The sequence below is a fragment of the Pseudophryne corroboree genome, chromosome 7 (assembly GCF_028390025.1).
Source record: "Pseudophryne corroboree isolate aPseCor3 chromosome 7, aPseCor3.hap2, whole genome shotgun sequence".
Taxonomy (NCBI): Eukaryota; Metazoa; Chordata; class Amphibia; order Anura; family Myobatrachidae; genus Pseudophryne; species Pseudophryne corroboree.
Window position 1 is genome coordinate 218,903,607 of NC_086450.1, and position 10,084 is coordinate 218,913,690.

Sequence of the window (10,084 nt, forward strand, 5' to 3'; positions counted from 1 at the left end):
CAGCCTTCGCCTGTCAGGCATGTGCCGGCGCACTGATGCGCTGGTGCATGCGTAGTTCTGACCCGATGTGATAAACTGCAGTGTGCGATTGGGACAGAATGACCCCCATAGTTCTTAGTTAGAAAAGGAAATGAAAAACTGCGCTATTCTCATACACAGCCCCCTACTAGCTGGTTGCTGCTTTTGACACTGTGTGGGAATACTACCGGATCCCACTTAAAGCGTGATGGATGAAGTAAATAAGTGTCTTAGCGCACACCTAGCGTGAGTGTATAAATACAACCTTGTGTTTATAAAGAATTCCACAATAAACAGAATAAAAAATATCAATTTATTTGTATTTGATAAAAATATATATATGTATGAAAAAATATTAAAGAGAATTCAGAATAAATGGAATTCAGAATAAATGGTGATATATAGTACAATTCTTAAAACCTTCTAAAATCGGAGAGGGTGAATATTTCTATATGTTGCTTATACTATTATAAGCTCTTATACCCCCTAGTACCGGTACACATGACTGACAAACAACATGTAGACAAACATATATTAGAATTACCCGTGGGCACACTACTATTAGCGTTTTACCCCACTGGAAATTAATTTGCTAACAGTCTCTATCCAAAAAAGAGAACAAGGATATGCTGTTATTCTTAATGGTGGTCAGATGAGTATTTTTAGTAGAGATTGTTAGTAAACAGTCCTTGTATGCCACTATGAGTCAGGGTTAATGGGATTATTGTGGTTAAAAATCCCAATCCTGATTGGAAGGACTTGCTGATTATAAGTCCTTTATCGGCAGTACTTTTCTGTATAGTCACAATTGCTGATTTCGGGGTATTTCCCCGCCTACCTCAGGATCGCTGCTGCTGCTGCAGTACAATGTCCATTGGTGATGCAGTGGAATGTGTTCACTGCTGCTCGGTTTCCCGCTGGGAGATCCGTTGGTGATGTGGTGGAATGAGCTGTAGTCTGCCGGCAGACTTCCGTGCCTCCGTGTCTTTGTCCGTGCGGTCACAGGAGATGGATCGATTGCTCTGCTATCAACGCGTTTCGCCTGTCAAAGGCTTCCTCAGGATGGCTGCATAATCGATCTACAGTATTCCACCCCATAGTTCTTGCCTGGTTCACATATACTGAGTCTATTATTCAGTGTGCGATATTCAATTTTTATATCGCACCCTACTAAACTAATGGATGCGGCGTGAAAAGTCCCATTTGATTGCTGAAATGGGCCACTTTTTGCTTATTTCAACTTATCACCCCCAGGGATAGTGAACTGAAATATCGTTAGCGCGCCCGTCGGCAGAAACAATTGAATAGCTGCTAATGGGCATGCACAGCTGTGTAGGGGAAAAACACTTGAATACTGGCGACTGTTTCTACTTTTGGCAAATTGCCTCTCCTTCAGTATTTTTTGGGTTCCTACAAGACTATGTTCTCAGCCCTCTAATTTTATCACTGCACACCTCTTCTCTTGATTACATTTTTGGCTCATTTGGCCTCCACTACAATTTGCTGATGTTACCCAAATTTATCTTTCAACCTTTAAACTCTCCCTGTCTTGTGTCTGTGTCTCTGCTACAGTATGTTTGCATGAAAATTTCAATGATATCTAATGCTCAATATGTCCAAAACAGAGTTTATTACTTTACTTTCTCCATACCCCACTACATTTGGGAAAGATAGTCAGGATGGCAATGGCATAAGTATGAAAAGGGGAAGTGGCCATGTACACTTTGCAGACCAGAAGATGAGAGAGTGTGATCTCCTAACCTTTCTCCCTCATAGGACACTAAAGATGGGGTGGTGTGACAGTGCCCAAGAAGTTGGACTGCCCCATCAAAAATGGGTTGGGAGGGATGCTTCTCCCAGATTCACTACCCCCACATCATATCTCACTGTAAACAACACTGAAATAGCCTCAGTCTCACAAGACCTGTATCTAGGTGTAAACTTTCACTCTACCATCAGCCCTAGTCCTCACTTAATTTCTCTCACAGTCATGTTACCTTCACCATTGAAATATAGATTTTCTTACCCAAATTGCAAACCAACCTGTTAACAATTGTCTCACCTATTCCTACCATAACTACTGCAACCTTCTCCTATCTGGCATGCCCGACACCTAGCTTTCCCCTAGCTAACCAATTGTAAATGTTGGAGCAAGATTGCATTTCTTGTGTTTCTACTCAAAATTCACTTTAAAAATATGTACAACACATGGGCATATCAATAATGGGTGCAGTGTGTGTCCTGCACCACAGATTGCTACATAAATCACCATTTTCCAGAGAACTGTGCATGCACAGTACAGAAATCACTAGAAAAATGGCATTGGTGCCATTGTCCCAGAGATTTTTGCATGAGATGTAGACTATAGCACAGTGCCATAATCTACTCAGAACACATGCCAGTGAGAGGTAGTGGTGGTGCATAGAGACTGCACACAGGCTCCCTTTCTCAATTCAACCACCACATGCAGATGGAGCCATGATCTTCTTGGTTTCTCTGCTGTGCCTAGTCACACCATGGTTTATTTGCATAAGCCTTTCATCTATTGTTATCAGCTGCAATACAATTAGAGAGTACAATACAGCAGGGGATTAAGTCATCACAGCAGGGGATTAATTCCGACTGCCCTGGCACAATTAATCCTATTAAAGGCCAAGATAAACATGGCTCTATCTGTATTGTCCACAATAAAATTTAATTTATGTAACATCATCCACAAACCCTCAACACAATCCCTGCATAAATCACTAATTTCATCTCAAAATTTTCTCTATTCGATCCACATATTGGCCCTCATTCCGAGTTGTTCGCTCGCTAGCTGCTTTTAGCAGCATTGCACATGCTAAGCCGCCGCCCTCTGGAAGTGTATCTTAGCTTAGCAGAATTGCGAACGAAAGATTAGCAGAATTGCAAATAGAAATTTCTTAGCAGTTTCTGAGTAGCTCGAGTCTTACTCAGCCATTGCGATCAGTTCAGTCAGTTTCGTTCCTGGTTTGATGTCACAAACACACCCAGCGTTCACCCAGACAATCCCCCGTTTCTTCAGACACTCCCGCAGTTTTCCCAGAAATGCCAGCGTTTTTTCGCACACTCCCAGAAAACGGCCAGTTTCCGCCCAGAAACACCCACTTCCTGTCAATCACAGTACGATCACCAGAACGATGAAAAATCCTCGTTATGCCATGAGTAAAATACCTAACTTTTGTGTAAAATAACTAAGCGCATGCGCTCTGCGAACCTTGCGCATGCGCAGTAAGCGACTAATCGCAATATAGCGAAAATCGGCAACGAGCGAACAGCTTGGAATGACCCCCATAGTTGTTTCAAACATGCACCGCCCCTCCTCTCTGATAGCCATCTCTCGCTTCTGCCTACAAATGCAAACTTAGGGGAATGTCCTTCAGCATCTGATCAGACTCCATCTCTGAAACATTAACCTCTTTACCAGGGACGTTTGCAGTCTCAGTGCACTCCCCGCTCTCACGCTGGCACATGTTCCAAGCAGACTCCAGCACTCTGTCATACCTTCTACCCAGGAAAAAGATGCCAGCGCTCTAGGGGCCTAATTCAGAGTTGATCATAGCAGCAAATTTGTTAGCAGTTGGGCAAAACCATATGCACTACAGGGGGGCAGATATAACATGTGCAGAGAGAGTTAAATTTGGGTGGGGTGTGTTCAAACTGAAATCTAAATTTCAGTGCAAAAATAAAGCAACCAGTATTTACCCTGCACAGAAACAAAATAACCCACGCCAATCTAACTCTCTCTGCAAATGTTATATCTGCCCCCTCCCCTGCAGTGCACATGGTTTTCCCCAACTGCTAACAAAGGCCCTCATTCCGAGTTGTTCGCTCGCTAGCTGCTTTTAGCAGCAGTGCAAACGCTAAGACCCCGCCCTCTGGGAGTGTGTTTTAGCTTAACAGAAGTGCGAACGAAAGGATTGCAGCATTGCTACAAAAAAAAAATTGTGCAGTTTCAGAGTAGCTGCAGACCTACTCCTACCTTGCAATCACTGCAGACTATTGAGTTCCTGTTTTGATGTCACAAACACGCCCTGCGTTCGGCCAGCCACTCCCCTGTTTCCCCAGCCACTCCTGCGTTTTTATCTGGCCCGCCTGCGTTTTTACACACACACCCCGAAAACGGTCAGTTACCACCCAGAAACACCCACTTCCTGTCAATCACTCAACGATCAGCAGTGCGACTGAAAAGCGTCGCTAGAGTTTGTGTAAAACTACATCGGCTTTTGTGAAAGTAGGACGCGCGTGTGCAGTGCGCCCCATACGCATGCCATTTTTTTACCTGATCGCTGCGCTGCAAAAGAAAGCAGCTAGCGATCAACTCAGAATGACCCCCAAATTTGCTGCTACGATCAACTAGGATACTCACTATTTTTCTAGTAATTATAGATATTCCCCCGCTTTTCACTACTACTGCCTAATCTACTTACACTGCCACAACTTGACTGCTGCTCAAATTTCCATTCTGACCCAAATTTGGTCCTCTTGTCTCAGGTCTTTTGTTTCTCCGAAGAGCCCCCTCCTCCGGCCTCCTCCCCGATTGTGCACACTCTTTATTCACTCAGCCAATGTAACAACAGCAACCTACCTTAAGTTTAAAATAGATTTAAAATAGATAATATATGAAAACAGAATGTACACTGAATAAAATAAGGTGTGTAATCTTAAATCACTGTTTATGCAGAGGCTCAATGTGGGGATCAAGCATGCTGGACCAGGTAATATTGCATTTAAAAAGGAAATAAGAGAAAGCTCACATGCACCCCCAAAAAACAAAGCAGCCCAGAATGCACACTGATAGTGAGAGTCCCCTACAGTAACACTCTACACCAAAATACATACACAGAAAAATCACCAGTGGATCAACAGGTGCTAGGCTGTAATCAATGTAATGTCACATCTTCACTGAGATCTATAAACACTCAAAAAGATATAAAACCACTCATAGTGTAGTAAGTTAGGTAATGCGCAATTATATTGGGTGTATGGTTGCACTGTGATTTTCATATCAGAACTAGTACAAAAAATGTTGGTCTACAAACATAAGCAGACAGAGATCATTTCTATTAAAGCCGATGTAAACTTCTTCCACATGTTCCTTTATCCACGTATCATACCCTCAGGTAAATGGTAAGCATGGAGAAACAATGAACCTCCAATGGTATGATATCATTTTATTAAAACATACACATTCACATAAACCAGGCTTTAGATTGGTCTTTCACAGTAGCATATTGCCTACAACATAGGTAGACAACAAGAGCAAGATAATAGATGGTACATCAGGGGTCCCTGGAATACACGGCCCGTCTGCCTTGACGGCATTACCTAACTTACTACACTGTTAGTGGTTTTATGTCTTTTTGAGTGTTTATATATCTCAGTGAAGACGTGACATTACATTGGTTACAGCCTAGCACCTGTGGATCCTCTGGTGATTTTTCTGTGTAAATACTGCATTTAAGTGTAAGAACTTGCACTAAAACAGAGCAAACGCAAATGTAGTAGCTATGCTCAAGTTCTGTAAAAGTATTGTATAAACATAAAATGAGTCTACTGCAAAGACATAATTCTAATCTTTATTCTTAGTATCTCATATCTAGTGCTGCTTACTGCAAGTATGTTGAATTAAGTGTTTAAGTGATCTCCTTATAGAAGCTGTGATATACACAAATCATTTCCTATACAAAAAGGAGCTTTGGTGATAAAACAGTCACAAATTCTTCTCCCTAATGACAGTCAGTGACAAAGAAATTTAACTTTTATTTCTGCCTGCCTTGTAAACTGCGTATTCCTTTCTTCCATCCACTGCCTCCCTGCTGTGTGTGAGAGCATCAAGACAGAGCTGTGAGAACGAACACAATCATTATGACATTTTTAATCTTGCAGTAATTTCAGAGCTGAAGGCAGTGTTAGGCAATTTGTATTAAAAGGGGAGAAACAATCTATTTAGAAGACCTGATCGGGTTAAGGCAGGTTGACCTGTTCTGCTGGAGGAAGTTGCATTACTGAACCAGGAGTGATTGTATCTAATGGGATAAAGGAGTACAATCACCTGTCATGATAAGGAATCAATCCTGCATCTGGTTAAAGTCAAGGAGGTCTTTCTACATCTCTGCCTGGTTTTATGTCATTTATCTACAACTGAGTTGGGGATATATTGACAGATTCTGTGTCGAGAGATTCAGAAATACACTCATCCACTAGTGATTGTTGAATATCACAGACAGACGTATGGAGTCAATTAAGGGAGGAAAAATCTAGTTGAATCAGAAGGAAAATAAAACAGTGCAATCAGATTGTCTATTAATGTAAAAGTGTCTTTAACATTTATAAGTATTATATTGGAACAGAGTGGGCTGTTGTAAATGTTTTATTGTTTTTATTTAAAGGATACACACTTTTTTTGTGTAATAAATCAAATTAAAGATATATAAACCTGTAGATCCAGAAAAAAATAATCCTCCATTCCCTATCTATCCCTCTATCTAACTGAAATATATGGGTCCCTCTAAGGGGATAGCTATATTTTTCAAGTAGAGTACCATAAATTTCTCCATACAGTGTGTCGTCCTGCTGCTTGCCTAAGCCATCACATTACTTTGGGGCACCAAGGTTAAAATTTGAACACACATTATTATGCTGCAACATTATCTCAGTGGACTGAAGCTACCTGATGGTGGAATTTAAAGGTATAGCTAGCAGTAGGGATTATCATCAGAATCTGATGGTTTGTAACATTTTATGTTGTTTTTTTTTTAACAAGGGTTTTTCTGTTCTAGGTAAGTGATGGTTGCCATCATCGCCTTCTTTTACAACGGGGGTAATTCAGACTTGATCGTAGCAGCAAATTTGTTAGCATTTGGGCAAAACCATGCTACTCTGGAGGGGGCAGATATAATGTGCAGAGAGAGTAGATTTTGGTGGAGTGTGTTCAAACTGAAATCTAATTTGCAGTGTACAAATAAAGCAGCCAGTATTTACTTTGCACAGAAACAAAATAACAAAAAATCTAACTCTCTTTGCAAATGTTATATCTGCCACACCTGCAGTGCACATGGGGCGTCATTCAGATCTGATCATTCGCTGTTTTTTTTTCCAGTGCTGCGATCAGGTCAGAACTCTGCATGCGTATGCACCGCTATGTGCAGGCGCATCGCACGGGTACAAAGCGGATTGTTGATGGGTTTTACGAAGAATCCATTCACACAGCCGATCGCAAGGAGATTGACAGGAAGAAGGCGTTTGGGGGTGGCAACTGACTGTTTTCAGGGAGTGGTTTGAAAAACGCAGACGTGTCCAAGCGTTTGCAGGGAGGGTGTCTGACGTCAATTCCGGCCCCGGCCAGACTGAAGTGATCACAGCGGCTGAGTAAGTTCTGGGCAACTCAGAAACTGCACAAAGTTTTTTTGTACCACTCGGCCACACATGCGATCACACACTTGCACAGCTAAAATACACTTGCCGGTGGGCGGCGACTATGCGAAAGCAGAACTGCAAATACCAGCTAGCGAGCGATCAGGTCTGAATGACCCCCATGGTTTTTCCCAACTGCTAACAAATTTGCTGCTACGATCAGGTCTGAATTACCCCCAATGTCTTTTCTGATCTCCCCTATCCCCCCACTGTTACAGAAGCTCTCTTGTCTATGCATGCACAACAGTAAACCATTAATGGCTAAGGATCTTATTCAGAGATTAATTCAGATCGCTGCATACACAGTCATATCTGCGTTCATCTGCTCACATGCTGGAGGCTGCCAAGCACAATGCAAGGCCACCTCCCGATGTGTCTGCAATTAAATTGCAGATGCATCAGAACCAGGGCCGGTGTTAGGATGAGTTGCATTTGCCACAATTAGAGGCAGTGGCCTGTGCGTGAAAATGAGAGGTAGAGGGTGAAAAAAGAGGGTGACGCTGAGAGGGTGAGTCATTGGGTGACAGGAGAGAGAGGTGACAGGGAAAGGGTGAGAATCAGTTGGCAACAGGCAGAGTGCAACAGGAGAGAGAGGTGACGGGGAGAGGATGAGAGCTAGTGGGTGACAGGGAGAGGGTGACAGGAAGAGGGTGAGAGTTAGTGGGTGACAGGAGAAAGAGGTTATGAGGAGAAGGAGAGTGTCAGTGAGTGACAGGGAGAGATGACGGGGAGACAGTAAAAGTGGGTGACAGGAGATAAACGACCGGGGAGAGGCAGGGGTTGACAGGTAGTGGGAAACTGCATCAATAATATGTATAAAAAAAAACTAAAAAAATAATAATTTTTTTTTGTAAAAACCACATTAATATGCTACTCCCTTCCACACACATTGTTAATGTACTACTCCACCCCCCCCCCTCTTCCCGGCACACATTAATATACCCCCCTCCTCAGCATACATTTAGCCTACCCCCAGCACACATTAATATGACCCCCCTTCCCAGCACACATTTATACTATCCCCAGCACACATTAATATACCCCCCGACCACGTTAATATACCCCCAGCACACATTTATACTACCCCCAGCACACATTGGCCCTCATTCCGAGTTGTTTGCTCGCTAGCTGCTTTTAGCAGCAGTGCAAACGCTAAGCAGACGCCCTCTGGGAGTGTGTCTTAGCTTAGCAGAAGTGCGAACGAAAGGATCGCAGCGCTGTTGCAAAAAAAGATTGTGCAGTTTCTGAATAGTTCGAGACTTACTCCTAGCTAGCGATCACTTCAGTCTGTTTAGTTCCTGTTTTGATGTCACAAACATGCCCTGCGTTCGGCCAGCCATGCCATGTTTCCCCAGCCACTCCTGCGTTTTTATCTGACACGCCTGCATTTTTTCACACACTCATACCCAGAAACACCCACTTCCTGTCAATCACTCTGCATCCAGCAGTGCATCTGAAAAGCGTCGCTAGAGCTTGTGTAAAACTACATCGGCTTTTGTGAAAGTACGACGCGCGTGCGCACTGCGCATCATACGCATGCGCAGAAGTGCCAATTTTTAACCTGATCGCTGCGCTGTGAACAACGGCAGCTAGCGATTAACTCGGAATGACCCCCATTATTATAACCCCCCTCCCCATCACATATTAATATACCCCTAGCACACATTAATACACCCCCAGCACACATTAATACACCCCCATCACACATTAATACACTACCAGCACACATTAATATACTCCCAGCACACATTAATATACTCCCAGCACACCAGCACACATTAATATACCCCATCACACATTAATATACCCCCCAGCACACATTAATACACCCCCAGCACACATTAATACACCCCCAGCACACATTAATATACCCCCCAGCACACATTAATACACCCCCAGCACACATTAATACACCCCCAGCACACATTAATATACCCCCCAGCACACAATTATACGGGATTCGTCACATTATTATAACCCCCATCCCCATCACACATTAATATACCCCCAGCACACATTAATAAACCCCCATCACACATTAATACACTCCCAGCACACATTAATATACTCCCAGCACACATTAATACACCCCCAGCACACATTAATACACCCCCAGCACACATTAATATACCCCATCACACATTAATATACCCCCCTGCACACATTAATACACCCCCAGCACACATTAATATACCCCCCAGCACTCAATTATACAGGATGCGGTCAAGATCCCGCTGGACGGGATCACGGCGGTCGGAATACCGACACCGGGATCCCGACCGCCACAATCCTGACATATTCTCCCTCTGTGGGTGTCCATGACACCCATAGAGGGAGAATAAATTAGTGTGCCGTGCGTAGCGAGGCACCGTGCCCGCAGCGTGGCGAGCACAGCGAACCCGCAAGGGGCTGTGGTGCGCCCACCCCCCTGTCAGGATTGTGCCGGTCAGGATCCCAGTGTCGGTATTCCGACTGCCGGGATCCCGTCCGGCAGGATCTCATACTGATCCAATTTATACTACTACCCCAACCAACCAACCAACTAACCAACCATATGGTAATGGTATAAACTGGCTGCTTTACCTGCTGGGTTGTTCATGTTCTTGTCTGAGGCTCCTCCAGTGCAGTC